This window comes from Camponotus vicinus, unplaced genomic scaffold (assembly GCF_025532165.1).
Source record: "Camponotus vicinus isolate PSW18456_S1 unplaced genomic scaffold, iyCamVici1.0 SCAF_3, whole genome shotgun sequence".
In the NCBI taxonomy this organism is placed as follows: domain Eukaryota; kingdom Metazoa; phylum Arthropoda; class Insecta; order Hymenoptera; family Formicidae; genus Camponotus; species Camponotus vicinus.
The window spans coordinates 18,263,663-18,285,068 of NW_028141967.1; the positions used below are offsets into that span (position 1 = coordinate 18,263,663).

General features: G+C 33.8%; 1 protein-coding gene and 1 long non-coding RNA gene across 6 annotated transcripts in view; one reads left to right on the plus strand and one right to left on the minus strand.

Annotated features, from left to right (window-relative positions):
- Positions 1–21,406, plus strand: part of LOC145968063 (ADAMTS-like protein 4) — a 72,772-nt gene that overhangs the window by 32,388 nt on the left and 18,978 nt on the right. The window lies entirely within an intron of this gene.
- LOC145968737 (uncharacterized) lies at positions 5,460–8,288 on the minus strand. Its single transcript, XR_014437841.1, has 4 exons — positions 8,107–8,288; positions 6,591–6,802; positions 6,184–6,512; positions 5,460–5,853 (listed from the first exon to the last, which is right to left on the minus strand). It is a non-coding gene; the product is annotated as an uncharacterized LOC145968737 (long non-coding RNA).

The following is a 21,406-nucleotide window of genomic DNA, read 5'->3' on the forward strand; positions in this document are numbered from 1 at the left end:
ATCTTGAAATGTCATTCATGATTGATTGTAACAGGGTCACTGTGCCGCTTATTCTTGGAGAAATTGCAAAATAATTTCTCGGATTTGCGAATGCGTTGATCGCGTTTGACGTCACAATTCGGCACGCGATAACTTGGAAACTAATGTTTAAAAAAATCAACTCAAGAATTGTTTCAATTATTTAAATTTCTCTGAACTAAAATGTATGAAAGATTATTTATCTCTTACTTTACAATTCTGTTACAAGTCTGTTGTACAATATGTCTGAAACTTCTTTATCTATCTAGCAAGAAATAATTGTCAATAATAACATGAATCAATTGATTTAATTTGCAAATATGGATATGTTTGATACTCGTTTAATTTGCATTTCATTAACGAATATATGTATATGATTTCATAAGTGAGTTACCGGTTATGTGTCTTATCTTGATTAGACACGTCAGTGCTATAACGTAAGTGATTAAAGGAATATATGTTATCAAATGTTTGTGTTACTGATTCTTCATATAACGTGCCAGAATAAACGTGAATTGTTGTGTGATACATACTTTCTACTTTTTGCACGTAAAAATATATATTCGCTTTTTTTAGAATAATGTACTTCCAAATATTGAAATAGATTTTTTTAAATATATATTTTGCTTATATATATTTTTCGATAATATAATTGTCAGTTATTTAACAGTTAATTAATTATAGATAAAAACAAATATCGGTAATAAATTAAAAATAAGAAAGATAATTGCAAAAATATCGAATATGAAAATAAATAATAATACTTATTAATTTATATTTTCATATCTTATGTACTTATAAATCATTTTATTCGTTATATATTTTTCATTTGTATCGATATTTATTTTTATACGTGTGTTGCAAGATTGAATCGAGATTGAATCGAGATTGATTCCGACGTAGAATATCCATCATGGTAAATCAAATTTTTCCAACGTTTATTCCATCAATTTCATTTATGAATTCACGATTTCATCACTTATCCGATGAAAGATATCTTCGCACGCGTGTCTTGAACGGATGTGGTTGTTACCACTGTTTCAGCAGTTGCAAAATCGCAATGCATTACTATGTTCCCCATGGAATCACACATCACGACGTGACTATAAACCGTCGTGTGCGTGACATACCGCAACTTGACTAGGAAAACCAGCGATTTCCGGCATAACGTTGTACGCGCGCGTCTATTTCAAGACGTTTGTAATAACAACGCGGGGATGACGCGCTAAAATGACTTTTCTGCGGTAACATTCGAAGGGAAATTGCGCGAATCTTTGTGCAATTTTGTATCGCACTGTAACAACACTAATCATACAATTTAAAAAAAAAATTCTCTAGTCTCATTTTGCAATTCATGCAAATATATTATACATAAATGTGTATAAATACCGAAAAAAATAGCAAGAAATTTATTTTATTCTAAACGCATTGCGACGAAAATAAAAGACCGATGCATGCGTTAAAAGCATGCGGATCTGACCGCCGGTGTCATGGAACGAACTTTACATAGTTACGCTCGTTACACTGGTCATTGTCGGTCCATGTGTTAAATTAATCACTGCGGCGAACATTCTTCAGCGTTTCTCGCTAGAGGAAGCTTTAATCCGTTCTGCGAATTGGCAGGAATTAATTTGCGCGACTCGTCGCCGCATGCGGAAACAGTTTCGTCTCGCTTCAAACGCCTAATTGATGGTTCTGTTTCGACGCTATGCCGGCGCCGGGGCTACATGTGTGCAACATATCGCTGCAATCTCGGCGACGACGTCGCTCGTGGGAACACTTGATACCTTGTCGATAACATACGTCATCACGGAGGAAACATTCCCGTTGTTCGAAACTGACAAAAGCAGCCCTTGAACGCAAGAGAGAATGTATCACTTCTAACGCCAATACGTATCGTGAAATTTAATTGATTCGATCAATTGTATAGTTATTGAATTTTTTTCCCAAGTATTTCCCTCTCGGCAAAAATTAAATATAAAATTTAACTTTCTCTCGGCGTTAATAAAATAATAATTAATACAATTGCATACCTACACAGAAAAAAAGGACATTTTTGTTTTGAAAATATCTTTAGTTTTAACATGGAAATCTTGAAATGAGATTATATTGCGTTAATTAAAGAAAAATATAATTGCTTGAATGAAGCCATTTTATATAGTTCAATCAAGAAAAATATATTCTTATGATTTAAGATTTAATTTTCTTGAGTGGAAAGGAAACAATGTGTTAGGTAGAAAATAACATTTTTAAATCAAAGATTATATATAATTTTCTTAAAGTAGGATTAAATAATTATATATTCTTCAGATGACAATTATTATATTGAAATAAGATAATATTGTTGAAATTTAAAATTATTCTTCTAAGAAGATTATAAATTGTTGCGTATATATGAAACAATGAACGCGTTAATTTAAGTATATAAATTTTGATTTGACACTTTTTTTTTTCTATGTACAATAATATATAATGTATATTATGAAAATAATGTTTTTCCTTTCATTTTATATTACATTGCATATACAACAATTTTAAATCACTTGCTGATAGTAGATTGAGTTAAATATCTAAAAATTGTCCGAAATAAAACACTGATCGATTTAATATAATTTTTCCCAACGCGTTATAGCAATCATTGATCTCATACTTGCGGCTTTATTAAATTGGATCGCCATAAATCTCGCGAGCAACGGGATTCATCGGAGAAGCTCGCGACGCCCAATCTCGCGCATAGTATTCATAATTAGCCGGACTTAACGTTTGTCAACGAATATTATTAAGCACTCGTTTGCGATGTACTTTACGACGCAAGGCGCAGCCTTGTTATTAATCACATTGTTTCGGTCGGTCATTAAATGGACAGCTTAATGGCTCGGGCCTGGTCATCGGTCAACGGTGCGTGTGACGAAAGTGCAAACACAGTAACCCACGGATGCTTGCCACCATTGAATGCTGCACTCAGATTAAAAATAATTCCATTCGATAATTGTGGATATCGTGTGTTTCAAATTTTATCAAATAATTTTAATTTAAACTACGCTTCTTCAGAAGAGTTAAACGTCATTAGGACATGTGAAACTTTTTATACTGCTTTTTCCAAATTATTCGATATATCAATATTTCTAATTTTACCTTTTATTTTCTATTTTCTATTTTAATATACTATTTAGTTAAAACTTTATTTGCATTTTTCTTATCACGATGATGAAAACTTTAATTGGCTGTGTTATTTATTTTCACTTTATTGTTGCTTTATATACGTAGATATAGATCCAGCTTTCGCAAAAAGGTACTCAAGTCTCCTTTCCCATACTACAGTCGCGATTAAGACCGCGATTAAGACACGGACCTTATGGATCGTTGGCCCGAAATGCCGTCGGTTTATCAACCATGTAATTGGCGCAAAAAAGAATTGCATACCGCGGTGCAATCGCGAAAGAGAGAGTGAGTAGCCGCGAGTGAGACGGGAGGACGTTTGGGACTCGTCTCGGGGATGGACGCGGACGGATGCATTCGGATAAGGAGATACGGTGCACGCGCGTGGTCTCTCGTCGTCGATGCACCGGAAGGCACGAAAACAGGCGGTATTCCATTTATTTTTCAGTGAGCTCTGTCGAGAGAGACTACGTCGGCTACCGCCGCCGGTGCCATCTCGTCATTTCATCTCTTATCGTGCCTCTCTCTCTCTCTCTCTCTTTTTTTCTTCCCTTCCCTCTTTCTACCTCTTTTTTCTACCGAAACATATAATTATTCTTGCGAATTGCAACGTGGACGAAGACGCGAAATTCTGATTCGTCGCGCGCGGACCTTGAGATCGTTAGCGTTTCGAGACGATCTTGACCCGCTGGAACGCGCGTTCTGCCCTTCGTAATTTATCGCGTTACTGTAACGTGCATTACAACGAAGCGAGCACTTGGAGCCGCGTATATTTAGCGTTAAATGGAACTATCTGATTCTGGTGGCATTTACGTTAACGTTGAACGCGATCTTTGTATTAGGCGAATAACACTTGGAATCAGACGGCCTCACTTAGCGCTAAATTTGCGGTACGATTTTGTCGATGTCGTCATGCGTGAATTATATATCGATATTTATATCATAAATTTGCTCTGAAGCTCTTCCAAGAATTTTCTAAATTTTAAGATTTGATTTTGCTGATGAGCTTAAAATAATTTGAAATACAATCTTTTCTTATCAATCTTTTAAATAAATTTTTTTTTTCTTTTTTATATTCTTATTTGTAAATAAATTTTGATACTTGTTAGATACTTACTATAATATCAAATTAATATTACATGATATAATAATTAATATTGTATAATATTAATTATTACATTTGCAAAGTACAAAGAGAAATTATAATTAAATTCGGTTTATAGAAGTCATTTATAAATATAGCTTTTATATAAGCATATACATCATAAGTAAGTCCATAATTTCTGCATGTAATAAACAATCTTGTCGCACGAGATATATAATTTACTTTGCAGAAATAGATTAGAACACATTAATGCAGCAACATTGGTGTAGGAGAGCGCCTTGAGCGGTGCGCGGTTATTATTTATTTACACATAGCGAACATGTTTGTGCGATTAGATGACGATTTTAATAGAGCCGTGCATAAGCAAAATGCGCGAAGAATGGCCTTTAAAAAGAACTTACGCGCAAGAGCTCCTCATAAAAATACGCAGAGCGCGTATCGCGTTGCTGCTCGCCGTTTATGCCAGCCGTCTATATACTCGCCGCTTTTTGAAATTTACGACGACCGTGCGGCTGTTTCTCTCTCCTGTTTAATAAAACCTCCTTGTGCTAGAATGGAGCGCGTATTACGCGCGATGCGGTGAAAGAGAAAGAGAAAGAGAGAGAGAGATAGAGAAAAACAGACAAAGAGAAGAAGCCGCGTGGCCTCGCTGCAATTATATAAGGTCAAAGAGCAGACTCCGAAAGCGCTCTGTTTCCATGAAAAATCGCACAAAAACTTTTTAGGTTGAAGAGATTGAACGCTTCATGCGAGATTCACCACGATATCCCATAGCTTTCGCGGTATTATTGCAATTATTATTTCATGGATCCGAGCAGGATTTCGTACGATGATTAATATCCAAACTATTATTAGGCATATTTTATCCAACGGGGAGTTAAATCAATGCAATCATAAATAATCCCACGAAATTAAAAAATAAATCACAATGCATCTTGTATTGTGATTTATTTGAAATATGTGATATTCTTTCTTCAAATTAAATCTTGAAAGATAAATGAAATTTGAATTTATTATAAATGTCACAAAATTTTTTGATATATATATATATATATATATATATATATATATATATATATATTTATTTATTTATTTCCTATGTAAATATTTAAAAATCTAAATATGTAATAAAATATCTAAACATTTTATATATATTGAAATAAAAATGTTAAAGATATAATTTTATAATATAATATAATAGTTTATAATATAATTATATATATTTTTTTCAGTTTATTTACATATACACAAGTTTATTTCCAAATTTCTCCAACGCCTCAAGTTGCCTCACTTAAGATTTCGATCTTCCGAAAGATGATCCACAGATTCAGGCTGTTCGAAAATGAATTCAAACGTGGTCCTTCTTCCACGCGACATAATAACCGAAATGAAATCCCTCGAAGATTTATCGGCAATCCGATACGTATAGCCAGACATATGGATCTTCTTGCCACCCGGCAAGATCGCGCCGACTACTTAGCAGTAAATATCACCGCGCGCGCCCACGCGCTGCACCATACAGTGCAATAAAGTGCAGCGTACGACAGGGAATTTGCGAAAGCGTATCGTACCTGTCAGAAACATCCCAATCGAATTAATAGACAATACAAGAAGCCGCTACATTGACCATTATTCTCCGAATTATTAAAATTCCTCAATAAATTTGAATGATATTAAAATATATTAAAAAAAGAGATATTAAAATATATTAAAAAAGAGATTTTTATAAACGAAATTATACCTTTAAAATTTATTATTATAAAAGATAGTGAGATATATAACTGTCTCATATATAATTCTATTAACTAGTGAAGTTATTTTTATATATTCTATAGAAACAAGTTGGGAATTTTTTAAATACGTATTTTTTAGTCCAATGACGTGTGCTTTTTTTATCTCACTTGCTAAGCGAATGCAACAAAGCCAGTCGCAGCAAATCGTCGCGTTAGTCAGACTCTAACTTGGGCGTCTTTAGTATGTTATGCGATTCTAGCGATCGTTTTCGTGCATTAGCGTTACATGGAGAACATCACGCGTCTCCTCCCACCATTTACGCATGTGCGTGTACACGTGCAATTGCACAAATAAGCCGAGCAACGCTCACGGCTTGTACTTGCGTAGTACATAGTCGTACATTCCCGGTCGTTGTACCGGGATCGCGAGATATTGAGCGAGCTATCGCTTAAGATTTGTTGCGTATCTTTGTCTTTTTAGGGTCTCTTCACACAATCTATTTATATCCATAATATTATAATTAATTTTTGTTAATAACACACAAGTAGAATAATTTAGGTAGAAAGATTCTTACACGATTAACAGTTATTATTCGTATTTTGAATTAGCACTTATATTGTCTGTAGTGATTATAATCGTATATTGCCTGATTATATGTGAGTGCTCCTTTACGCCGAGATTTACATCGTGCATTGCACCCAGTTAGTGCAGCGCTGATGTTGCATCGATGCAAGCGATCGTGATGACTAGCAATTTCGCACCTTTCAGGAAAGACGATCGCGATTGCTGCAAGATAAGAATGTTTGAATGTTTAATTTGTGTACAACACAAAAAATTTTCATCAAAGCAGGGTATTTACATTATGTATGTGTAAGAAAAATCGTACGAAACAAATACATAAAACTCAAAACCGGATATATTTGACGCTAAATATGTAATATGATTACGGATTTCCAAATTTTATAATAGTTGGAGCTTTTAATATATACGCCAAGTATATATTAATAATCCTTCTCTTTTCTTTGATATTAAATTTGCAAATTCTTAAATATAATCAAATAATTAGATACTTCGAATATTTATCTTTAAACTCAGTTTTTCTTGTAACAATAATTGTTTCGAAATTTCTGCATATTTCGAAAATTTTGTTAATATGTTTGATATTATCCGGATATATTGATATTTATCCGGATTTGTGCATTTATAATTGATGGATTAATTATGCACGCGGACACGCGTATAGTTTTCACGCTGTTCGCGCTTCCAAAATATTATCTCGCATATTATCGACATCTTTACACGTGACATCACACTCAACAGCGCATATAAATCCGGAGTTCATAAAGACGTGAGACGTGGAAATTTACGGCCATTAAACGCGATGTCCACTATACGAGCCGGACTTGTCCATCTTCCTCGACAAGATATGCATCGCCATTTATGCGCGAGCGGACGCGTTTGACTTTTTAATCTGGCATTCAATTATATCGAATCACACGGTTAAATCCTTTCGAAACAGCAGAGATGTCTTCCGCCGAGAAATCTTCTGAAGGGCAATGCCCTCCCGATATCTCGCAGTTTATGTTTAAAAATTCTCCCATATTTATTATATGACGTGCTAATCTCATGTTAAATATAATCCCTTTTTATATACACTTATGGATATGAAATAATTTTATGTTCAGAGATAAAAGATTTACATAATTTTATTTTTTTTTAATTTATCTCAAATTTTTGCTTTCTATTTTATACGTGTACATCGACGGTGAAAAAATATATAGCTAACAAATATTTATTTTTTCTCTTTTATTTATTTTTTATAAGTAAATTGAAAAAATAAAATATATATTAACAAATATTTTTTCAATTTACTTATAAAGGCCGAAATCTCTCACTCTGACAATGAGTATATCTTACAATAAGAAATCATATTTTTTAATCAATTTTGATATTATAGAAGACATTCGCGCGTTTATATAATTGTTTATATAAAAAAAATTTCGAACAATCGTCTAGTATAATCGACTCGAATAGATTTAATTATTGCAGGAAACAATTAATCGTGGCCGAAAATTACTATAGGTACGCACCGACGCTTACGATGTAAAGCGATGGCGATATCTCGGTCCGTCCCTATGCTTGCTATGCCGTTCTCGTATGGAATCCCCCTCTGGTCGAATCGAACACACGACACACGTATCCCTCCATTGTACAAGCCATTGTTTCCGTCGGTGGCAGTCGCGTTTAACGAACCGCGAGGCACGTATATATCGGTAAGCTCACGTGTACCGTTTGTTCCTGTCCGCTGCAACGACGGAAGCGCGGTTCTTATCGCGACTCGCTTCGATTTCGATCTCGCGACATTTACCGAGAATAAGGCTGCGCATGTCAGCCTTATTTTCGAATCTATTTTCAACGATTATTATTGTTTATTCCATATAATAATCTATTACATTGCTGCGCTGATGTCGGATTTGAGACCTTAATTACGCAGAAAACTTCTATAAATTGAATTAGATCTTTTAGAAAACTTGATTTTGATTCTCTGGAAATATTTCGAAGTCTTGGAGTTTCAGTAAATTTAACAAACTGTAAATAACTAGAAAACTGTAAATAACTAGAAAATTCGGATAATATAATGTTGAAGATTATTCTCTTCTTTATTCTCTGTTTCCGCTTAGCTCTCCACGAGCTGAATAAAATGTGAATATAATTGTCGTCTGCTTGTTAAGAAAAAATTAAATTCCCGATTCATTCCAAAAGAGACAATACACGATATTCGAGAAATATACGCACCAACGAACTGCACATTCAATACCAACTTCTCTATCTCGTAAATCGTGTTTTTCTCTTTTGGCGAACATGTCTATTTCATTCGAAGAGAGAAGGATGCGCTGTAGATAAAACTCGATTTTTCTTCGAAAAGAATTTCCATGAATTTAACTCTGAGACTTATATCAGTTGGAGTATTTTTCTGAAACGCATACGTCTTCTATTTTTATCGCTTCCAGGGATCCATGCTTGCTCTTGTTAGAAGAACTTACCAACTAATTAGCTATTAGCAAAGTGCGAGCGTATCCGATCGTGACCGCTGTCATCGGCAATTAATTCTGATTAAAATAATTTCTGATTAAAATCGTACTACTATTAATACAGAGTTACGCAACTTCTTCAAAAGTTCTGTGTCCATAAACTTTAAATTTTATTTTAGATTCATGTGGTAAAAGTTTGTTGGTCCATAAACTCTGTTGATAGGATACTATAACATCACAACTTTTTGATCTCGAGTATTAATTCTTGAAACTTTAATTTTAAATAGAATCTAACATTTTTACAAAAAAGTTATAAACAAAAAATATTATTTTATACATGTATATTTAGTATGTATACATATCTTTTTTTCACAAAACTAACATTGCAAGTCAAAAACATTTTGCATAGCTATTTTCGTAAATTATATAAAGCTAATTTTTATCAAGTAGAATCAAATTTTCCGAAAAAAGTTTAAATCTTGCCAAGAATTAAATATATTGTAAACATTTTTAATATTCATCATTGTCGCATATATATAAATCGTGAAAAGCAAACTTCTCTCTCTCATTTTTTTGCATTTTATACTATTCAATGACAGATTTTTTCCAGTATTGATTTTAATGTGATGTCTCTAAGCCAGACGCATACAGCGGCATTGTAACAGCGCGCTATTGTTAAACTTACAATTAGATTCAATGCGAAACGTTGGTTTCTTTGCGAACGCTTGTGGCGGTTTCCATTTTCCTCGCGATATTACTCGCGGCGAGCTATCGAGCACGCGTCGAAGCGATTTTCCGCTCTGAAACGACACCGCGAGCTTGGGCCTTTTGTTCCCGCAAAGAGCGCAAAGAGATCGGCGCCGTAAATCGCGATTTTTCGCTTTAAAACGGCGCGCGTTTGCCGACCAAACGCGCGCGTTTTCTTCTCTCGTCGGCCGTTATTGACACGATGGACAACACTGGCTTTGTACACACTAGGCCGTCTATGTACCCTACGGATTTGTTTGCCCAGGGCACACAACCGCGGCCTAATGCAATCTCCTTCTTCTCTTCGACGAGGTGACTCGTCTTCATTTTCGATTCCGGATGTCGGTGATTCGCATAGACGAGAAAAGTGCAACGGTCGATGAGTCATCCTGGCGCTTCCTGACCTTTCCTCCTTGATTTTGCATATGCGAAGATAATTTTCATATATAAAAAAAATCTCAATATTTCAGAATAATTAATTTTTTTCTATATTTTTTATTTGTGCAAAATATATTGTTTTCTTTTCGCTAATAGATGCTGCGAATATGGAATAGTAAATTAATACTCTATGTAAAAATTTAATTATTTTTAGCATCTACAATTTTTATTAATGAACATTTATTAGATTAATTTCCGTTAATTCATATCTATGAAGAAATCTATGAAGAGATCTATGAGAAAATGTAAGAGTATTGGAAGTTGAGAGATTTTTCACGTTTCGGAAAATCGAGAATTGAGAGATTTTTGAGGTACAGTTATTATTCTTTTGATATTCAAAATCTTTATTCTCAGAAAAACTTGCTGAATTCCACAAAAATTTAGCGTCATTCATAGGATCAAATGCAACCGTGCGCCACTTCGATGCACAAGGATGCACATGAGTCGTGCATCATAACTCGTGCATGTATATATGCACGTTCCGCCGACTGAACGGAGAACCTTGAAGGTGACTGCGAGGCATGGACCGGTTTTCAGTAATTAACATATGCAACGTTAATTTTACGGAATTATAATTTCACGTCACTCGGTGCGGATCCGAACGTAATACGTGGAACGAGTGTAGAGAAGGCAAAGAAGCAAGAGAGAAGAAAAGTTGGGAAGGTCAATCATATCTTTCTTAGCTACTGCGAATCCGCGAAAGGTTGAGCCCTCAGATCATACTGCACCTTTCTCGCATCTGCTCTATGGGAGATTAATCGCCATAATCGGGCTGAGTACCGCGGACTTTAATTGTCATCGTTAGCACAGTGAGTTATAATAGTTAATTGTTGATATATAAGTGTTTTTTTTTTGTTTACTATCGATATTGTGTACTATCGATATGATCTTGATTTTTTATTGATGGGACATTGAATATCAAGAGAGAGTTTTCCAAATTATTAAATCTCTCTAAATGTTCAGGAAAAAAAATTTCGACTAATTTCGAAAATTCTCTTATAAAGAATTTTGAATACATATTAATTTAAAAAGCTAAAGTTAATATGTTTTTTTCTTAAATAGTAACGAACTAAATCTTCAAGATTTGTTGAAATTTTATAGTTTAAAACTTTACAATTTTATATATTTTTCTTTCTCTCTTTTTCCTACTTCAGAAACATGGAACATTTCCTTCCTTTAAAAATTACAAATATTGTGCTTAAAAACTTTAAAGTATAATATATAATCATAACATCCTTTTAGAAATTATCGTAATACAAAAGTTATGAAAAGTTGAAACTCCAAATTAAAGAATAAATTTTGTACATATGACGTAAATATAAAATAATACGCGATATCGCGTATCACGTGTTACAATTGCCAGTAAATATAGACGGCATCTATTGAACATTGATATGGCAATAATTCGAAACATGAAATATTCGTGAGATGAAACCTCCAAATTTGATCACGCACGTCTTTGTCGACATGACATGTGTATGCGGTATGGATTTAATTATCTTTGGAGAAGCGTATATAGTATATCGGCTGTTTTATGACGAAATGTCGCGTCACATATTTCTGAAATTAAAAACAGCATCACGTGCTTTCCCTTGGGAAATGCCAACCATTTTTTCATGGCTTTGCTTCTGAAGTATTAACTGGTAGATCAAAGATCCGTGCTTTATTACAAGCCGTGTAATAAAAGAAGGTCTCTGTCACTCATTTCTCTGGAATTTATTTGCATTCGAGCAATTTATTATTAGTAATTAATATACGTAATAATTAAAATATATTTATTGCAATTGTTTGTATATATATATATATATATATATATATATATATATATATATATATATATATTACAATTATTGTAATATGTTGTAATATATATATTTGACACAATTTTATTCAAATTATTATTTGCATTTATTCTAGTAATTGCATTTTGATATTAAAATCATAATGAATTAAACTAATAGACTGCTCTCTCTCACATAAACAATATTGCTTTATTATAAAATCGATATATATATATATATATATATATATAAACGGTATCTTTTTTATTTTATATTTATATTTTTATTCAATAAAAATATAAACATTTATCTGCATATCTTCCTTTTTCTCATTATTTTATTAGTAATAAAACTTTATTATTTTAATGTTTATTATTTGTGCATATTAGAGAATCGCGGTTTTGCTAATCGTTTCCTCTGTGTAGTTTTTAATTTCGCTGAACTAAGCAATTTTAATTACGGTCTTTTGTACGTATGCTAATATTTTATTTAATCTACATTTATTATTATATTATTAATTAAAATTTCCATTATCTCGCACTGTACGAATAATTCAACGCGGAAATATAATCGCGACGGTGTCGTACGGCAAGTCATTAAAAGGAACGCTCCTGCCGTCGATCATTATCGATTCACAGCAGTCCCTTTCTTGCTCGCTAATCAGCCACGAGTCCCGTGTCGAGAAGTAATAGAATGTAAGACTTCGATCGTCTCACTGTTGTCGTGTGCAATCGGATGATCTATGCGTGACTGCCTCCGGCACGGAGGAATCTTAATTCGATGGATCCTAATATTAATAAGTCGCCGGGATGACTCCGACGATCCCAAGAGTTCGCGGTGATGATGCCCGTGAATTGCGCGTGAATAATGCACGATGATGCAACGTATACGGTAATGACCTGTGCGACGAGAACGATTTTTAATAATTTAATTCTAGAAGTAAATAATTCAAGCATGAGAACGAACACTTTAGTATTGTTAATTATTAACGGTCTTAACTCTTTCGATAGGACGGTATTGATTATTGGTGGTGCGTTGCGATATGATTGTGCAATATTCTTTTTAATATTTATTGGAGCATACATAATTCTTCTATAATTTTTTTATTTCGTAAAAAAATAATATTTATTTCTGATAATAAATTTATTCACGAAAGAATTAATCTTGGAACTAAAATGCAATATTTTTGATACTAATAATCGAATAATGTTAAATATTCAGTATGATTTTTCTCTCTATATTTTAAGGATATTATAAGGTAATTTTTAAAAATAAAATTTTTATACGAAAAATCATGAAGATAAAATTAAATAGGATATTTAATTTTTTGATTTTATTCCAAAGAAAGAGAAAGATTTTACAAAAATATTTGCAATACATATTATTAAAATGATGGAATATATATAACAAGAATAAAAATAAATTTTTGTACAAAGTTATACGATTATAAAAATACGCGCGAGAGAAATTCTGAAGAAAAATTATCTTATCATATTATTATAAAATATAATGTAATGAATATTTACTGTTATTCAATACAACATTTCGATAGTCATTTCAAAATGGCCAACATAATATACTGTTTCGAGGCTCGCAATTAATTCCACGCATAATTGATGTACGAATTCGAAACTTCTCTCACGCAAGGGTATTTTACTTTAATCCTTTACGTCTCGGAAACAGTGCATGTAAAACATGTTTGTCGCACAAAGTCGTGTACGCAATTTTTTATCATATTAATTAATTAATATTATGATAAAATATTTAATATTATAACACAATACTTTTGTTATTATAAATTACATAATTACATATATAATACGATGGGATAGGAGAGAGTATATCGTAATATATAGCGCAATTTATTTTCTGCATTATGAAATTTGTTGATCAATATATTATTTTGAAATATGCAATTAATTTTGCAGAAAATTGATGTATGAATATATAATTCCTACGCTTTTTCTTATTTTCATTTGTGAAATATATATTTCGTATATGCGTTTCTTAAAAGGGAATTAAAGTTTCTTTGTATTTATGGTACCCATAAACGGAAAAATACATGAGTGTTCGCATGACGTTCGTGTATACACGTGCGCGGATATTAATAGAAGCGTGGGAGGATGCGAGAACGCTACACGCGCCGAATAACGAACGATTCGCGACACCTCTTTTATCTGACAACGTGCATGAATGCATCTCAAGTACGGTGACATGGGCAAAACCATTTTTTCTATTAAATTTTATAACTGTTATGTTTTTACAGACTTTTCAAGAGTTTATCAAAACTGTTCAAAGATTGACGTTGAAATAGAATTAATTGATTTTAAAATGTAAAAGAAAAATACCATGAAAATTAATTTCACCATATATGTCTACAAAAAAAGTAACGTAATATTCAAAATATCTATATTAATCTCCGATAAATATATGAACTGTCAGTTAAATTTAATGAAGTAGTCTCGGTGAATATATTATCAACTTTCTTTTGTCGCTGATTTTAATACAATCCAATAAAAATTTATTATTGACATTTAAATTAATTAATTGATAATTTGACATTTAAATTAATTGTTACAAGGCAAATCTATATATAAAATAATTATAATAAGACAAAATTGTTTTCAATATATTTCACGTGATGCTTTAAAATAACTTTGGATCTCGCTTGTTGGTTTTAAGTTTCTAAATCCTGACTGTACAGGAAATCATGAGTCACTCGATGACTTGGACTCCTCCGAAGGATTTGTTCTGACTTCTTCGCGATCCTTTCGATCCTTTCAATCCTTTCGACCTCTTGACATCCGCGCGCGTGTACGTCGAGTAGCTTAACATTTTTTATCTTATCAACAGGCGTCTTGGCCTTCTGACATTTGCGATCAAATCTTCGATAGGATCATATAATCTTGACGCGAAAAAATTGAATATTGCATTTGTATGAAGCGATAGATTTCTATAATTCATAGTAACTTCACATATCGATATTATTTTGAATAAATAAATCATTTGCATAAACATATCGATATTAGATGGTTTTGGAATTTTATAAATTTATGTTTTAATTTTATATTTTTTTCATCTTCTTAATATATTTATTTACAATTGTTTCACTTGCACAGAGAAAAATAATTATTGAAACATATCGCGGTTTATATTAACTGTTTTATTTGAGAAACCATCTAATAAATATATATAATTTATTTCGTGAATATACACAAATTGCATAATATTGTATCTTTACAAATTAATATCGCTTATGATTTTATAATTCTTTATAAATATCTTTATAAATTAATTTCACTTATGATTTTATAATTTCTTAATACTTTGCCTCTACAAATTGTGAAAGTGTAAATTTTTGTCTATTGTTTTACAAAAAACATTTAATGACAATTAATACTACTCGTGATAATCGAGTAATTTACGGAGAAATTTTAATCGGATCAATCTGCGACGACATGAGGGGGGGGGGGGGGGAACGTTCTTCTTTATTATCACTGATCCTGTCCACGTTTGCGCGTATCCGGCTCCCAAAAATTGACCCAGATCACGCGTGTGGTCACACGTCGAGTCTAAGCTCGAGTATATCCTTTCCGTCCCTCGCTCCGACCGTCATCAAATGAAGATGGGACACCCCCCATCCTCCCCCTCGATTTCCACCTTGATCTCCCCGTCCATCTCTTGATCCAGCTAACCGCCCGTCTCGGCTTGACTTCGATGTATTGAGTTTCATGCGGAGATACACGTACGCGCAGTCGTGCGTGCAGCTAACAAGACGCTGTTTGGCATCTGATGGCCCGTCTTCATGTAGGGAGGTATACCGCCCGCGGGTGATTCGCGCTAATTTTACTTCCCGCAGAGCCCCGCCACCGCAGTCGGCTGGCTGGCCGGTTTTCCGAATGTTTTTGCCACCGTGTACATACTATCCCGGTCTCCTTATCTATTTTCGCGAGCTATATGTCTAAACTCATATCTACAAAGTCGTGCGATGCGCCTCGCGAACATAACAGATAGGTCCTCGGGGATGCATCGCTCTTACGAGGAAATCGATTCAGCCGAATTGCTTCACTTCTGATAAGCGAAGCTGGAACGTAAAATTTTGTTATAATAAATTGGTCTCAAAAATTGATATATTAGATTATCATTTTTATAATTTTTACTTTCGATTTTTACTTTATATATAATCCCCTTTCTTTTCTTTATTTTTTATTTCCCTCTAATATTTAAAATCTAAAATCTTAATCTTACTCTATCAAGATTGTATGGAATTGTTTATTCGCGACTTTTTATACTGAATCAATTTCTTGCATGATATTCGAATCTTATAATTAATTATATTTAATTACTAATTTTATATTTAATTATTAATAAACTCTTTTCCGTCTAAAAGCTTAATCGACCATTACCCTTTTATCTTCGGGTAGTATCCGCATTCTCCGAATATCTGGGTAATAGCGGACCTAGTCAATGATGGTCGATTATTGGTCGAACGAGGCCGTTACATCATCTAAGTGGCTGCCGTTGTTAGCCTAACACTCGCGTGGTGAATTGATCTGAAAATACGGGTGAAAAGAACAATGCGTAGATAGACGATGATTGCCTTGAAACAGTTAACACAGATAACAAACGTTAAAACGGGGTCACTAAACACCTTTGGCAGACGCCACGAATTGTGTCGATCGGCGGCGGCACGTTCGATAATGAACGAAGTAACGACCAGTTAGCGACTGTATTACTCTGATTGCGATATCACATTACAGCGTGGCGGCGTAAATTTAAACAGATGCGCCGCAACAAATGCGGAGCCGGCTGTAGTATCTTTATTGCGCGATTGAAAGGCCTTGAATGGTTTGTGCTTCATCACGATTGCTTCTAACAGTGCTCTCTTTGCATATCTGATTACTTAAAAGTTTATAATTCTGGATTAATTCGCAATAATAAAATGTTTTTATTTTACAATAAATTTATATGCGCGAACCATTGCAAGGCATTTCAATTTAATTGTCGCATTAGCCATTTCCCTTTCTATTTTATTGAGAGTATGCAATTAGGAAAAAAAGGATACAAGATTTTATGTCATAAAATTTTTTAATAATAAAATTTTTTAATAATAAATAACTTAAATAATAAATTATTTAATATAATATTTAATATATTAATATAATAATAAATTAAATAATATAATAATATAATAATAAATTAAATAATATAATAATTTTAATAATATTAATAATATTAAAATTTCTTATTAATATATTAATGTAATGATAATAAAATATAATAAACAAATTTTATAAAAACTTAATAATAAAAATATTCGATGCGAAAGCGTAGTATCGATACTTCGATCGTATCGAGATATCATAAGCATTTTGCACAGGCGCCATCCGCATGCGGAAGGCACCTTCGGGCGAAGTTCTTGATATAACGAGGTTCCAGACCGACGATCGGCGGCCTTTCGAAAATGAAAGATAAACACCGAAGTAAAGAAAGATTGCTGCGACACAATACAACAGCAGCAATACGGAGCCGTTTCGGTTATCGGAAATTGGCGCTGACCGCCTCTTGGTAAGCGGCAGTCAGTGCACCAGTAAGGCATATTGTATCTCGCATCGAACACATCTGCGTGCGACAGCAACGCATATACGCACACGTAAAATTTGATTTACAATTTGATGATATTTCGCCAGAATTATCCCATGAGATGCAGATTGAGTGAGCTCTAATTTCTTACATTTTTTGGGGAAATTTATCACAAATGCTTACAACGTCGCAATTTCGTCAGAATTTTAAAAACGATTATGTAATTTTTTTATAATTTGTTGATAAATAGCTAATATTACAAAATGTCATATGTAAAATTGATACATATTTCGTATCTTTCATATTATATGTTGCAATCACATTTCGGATTTTTACGGTGCACGAATCAAATATTTCTCTATTGACATTTGAAAAAAAGAAAACAATTTTTTCGACCAATTTCTAAATTTATATAAGAAATTTTAATGAGAAATCTAGAATTAGACTCGTTTATTTCATTCTGAATCGGAATGTATTTCTCCGGAGAAACTTTTCCGGAGATAGCGCTGCTAATTACGTCTCTCTGGTGGCTGTTTATTTTTCATTAGATTACAGTAAAATATAGCGACATTTAACGGGTAACTCCGTTTAAACGGGAGCTTTGGCGGATCCGGAGGAGGATTAAGCGCGCGGGATTGGGATAGAGCTCGAGCTGTCGTCGTAGGCCAGTAGTGGAAATCCTCTTTAAGCCGATCGAAGTGCTCCGGTATCATTAGAGAGACCATTCGAGACTCGTACTCACATCCCTTTCCTCCCCCTTGTCTGACGGCGACTTCTCCTCGAGAAGGGATACGGTGGTCCTCGTGCCCAAGACAATGCCGTGCCGCGTATCGTGCATCATATTTCACGGTCATTTCTTTTTGTGCCCGCTACGTGTGCATCGCTCCAATCCGAGCCCCGATGGCGACGAAAATTCTTCTCAAAGGACCACCGTGATACCGAATTTGCGGGCCTCCCGTGCCGCCGGATGCCAACGCTGCATCTCTTCCTTTTGCTTTCGCGTCTTCTCATTTTGCCGCATCAGAAACCTTAAAGACTTTGAAAAACGTGAACATTTGAAATTTGGCACATATAAATTTTGACAGAAAGAGAGAGAAAGACAGAAAATGAGAGAAAAAACAATGATTTTTATTTTAAAATTAATAAGAAGACTTTTTATGACAATTCAAAAAACCAATTAATGTATTATATAATATATCGAAATATTTTAAAATTAAATATGAGAAATTTACGAGGGAATACTTGAGAGAGCTTTCTATTAAAAAGATATAAAACAGCACAGTTGGAAATTTTATCTAAACATATGGTCGATCGATTAATGGATTTAACGTTGCATTGTCTTATATGATTTCAATATGATCTATATAATTTCAAATTGTGAATCATAGCTCAAACTTTGAAAGCTTATACACAATGTTAAGACTGCAACGGTATATATAACTTTTACTCGGCGGATGCGCAGAACTCGGCGTAATTTTTACGATCCGCCGTAATTGCGGGGCAAGTGCCGTTTATTTATAATACCGCCGTAAAAGTTACAATGTGCAGCCGTACTTGAAGACACGGCGAAAGCTTGTATTAATATATGACGCCGTTAAACCCGTCGCGCGACCCGCAATTGTTCCGTCTGAGCACATATCATTAGAAGAGAATTTGTTCATTGGCCATGTAATACAATAATTTAATGATGCCGTTGCAATAACAGCGTCGTGTAATGATTCCCAGTGAATGACTTGCGCTGATTTTATCCGATTGCTGCGCACGCAGTAGCATCAAAATTTTTTTTATTGAATATGAAAAAAACATAATTATACAGTTATCGATTAAATACATTTTTATAATCTTCGCTCACTCTTTATTTAATTTAATTATATATTATTATTATTATTAAAATATAATTATATTTAATTAAAATTAAAATATAATTAAAATGTAATTAAATAGAATATATATATGTTAATGTGTTTACAAACAGATGTTACGAATAGATCTGCGAAAGTGGCGAGTCGCATCGAATACAGCGTTAGTAATTTCGCTCTAACGACAAAAAGCGAGCTCGACATTCTTCTTAATGGGATCCATTGAGACCTCCTCGACTTTATGGTGGCGTATCTGGCTGCTATTGATGTGCTGTTCTCGCCTTCAATAGAAAGATTCTAGCCGGGGTTTATAAAGCCGGCCCAGGCGAGCTGCTGTTTCTTATTGATCGACTTTTCGCATTCCTACGCTATTGAGTACAAGACTGGCATTGTTTGTTGTAAGTGCAAGATACGAGCCGCGATGGACGAGCCGCGTGATACGGGAAGTCGTAACGGGTCGCGGATATACGGTTCATAGCTGTCCGTAACATTGTAGGCTCTTGTTGCGGAGATCGATCCTTCGGCAAGAACGTATTTGCATTACGACTTGCATCGCGAAGCGCAATTCGTGATCGTATTGTCGCTGATAAGCGCGGAATCTCTACTGAAGTACTTTAAACTGTATGGAAAAAAGAGCGATTGCGGAAGCAAATTGATACAGAAGGTCCAAGATTCAATGTCAACTAAATTGAAGGGAATTAGATAATATTATTGTTTTATTTCTATAAAAAAATAAATATGAATATAAATGTTATTTTTATAAATGTTATCAGTATTCTTTGGATTTAAATTTACTCCTGTAAAATTTAATTTCTTCAGAATTAAATTATATAAATTAGCATATACTTATTAGCAATTTTTGTATTTAATTCAATTTTTATTTTACATTAGTCTAAAAAAAAATGATAATTTTTAATTATAATAGATGTAATGCACATTTTTATTTATATTTTAATGTCTGTTTAATAACTATTAACTTTACCAAAATATTTTATATTTGGGGAATATCGACTTTTTTTTATATAAGCTACTTAATTATTATCAAGATGAAATGATGAAATCTTAAAGGAGATTTAAACTTTATATATGTTACATGCTTGGTATGATAGAATTCTTTGGAGTAATTTCGCTCAAAGAGCTAAAACCCACTTACAAAGAAATCTCGAATAACTGAAAATTACTGTAAATTTTTTATCTTAGAATAAACTCGGAACCTCTTGATATGCAATTACTAAAAAAATATTATTATCGAAAACAATCCAACTGATTGTTAATTTTTGATTTTGTATATAGTCGCGTTTTTGAAATCGCATGATCAACACTAGGAGCCTGATACTTTAGTTTTTTATTCGAGGTATTAGATAAATATTTTGGTATGCATAATATAAGAGCATGTGCAAGTTAGAACAAGTGACTTTCTAGTTCAACTGCCCTGCCTGATAGCACATATTATAGCGATTTTAGAATTAATGCGCGAAGGTGAATGAACGACGACGTGAGTCTCTCGCTCGATTGGGTCATGGATAAAAATCAGAATTCCTCGTTTCCGATCTCGCGCAATCTTCTTGCGAGCTCGCAAGACTCTCAGCTTTGCCGAGAAGAACCTACGCGCCTTGTTGGCCGTTGCCAACTAACACGCTGCATCGCAATGCGAGATCCATGCCGCCCTTCGGATGCACCACTTACGAGCGCATCGCGTGGAAAGTCGAGATAGTGCGTTTTTCTGTGATTACACACGCACGCATTCGCGTAATGTACGCAATGCCGCGACGGGCGGTCTGCGCATCTCGCTCTTCTCATCCCGCGGTTGCATCGCGACTCATTCGAACCCTACATTTCCCTTACTCCTTCCCCCTTCCGCGGCATGGTCTAATGATTAATTAAGCTTTCCGAGAAAACGCAACAAGTGAAACGTTATTAGTGCTTAGTGGCACAGTTTATTCGGATCAG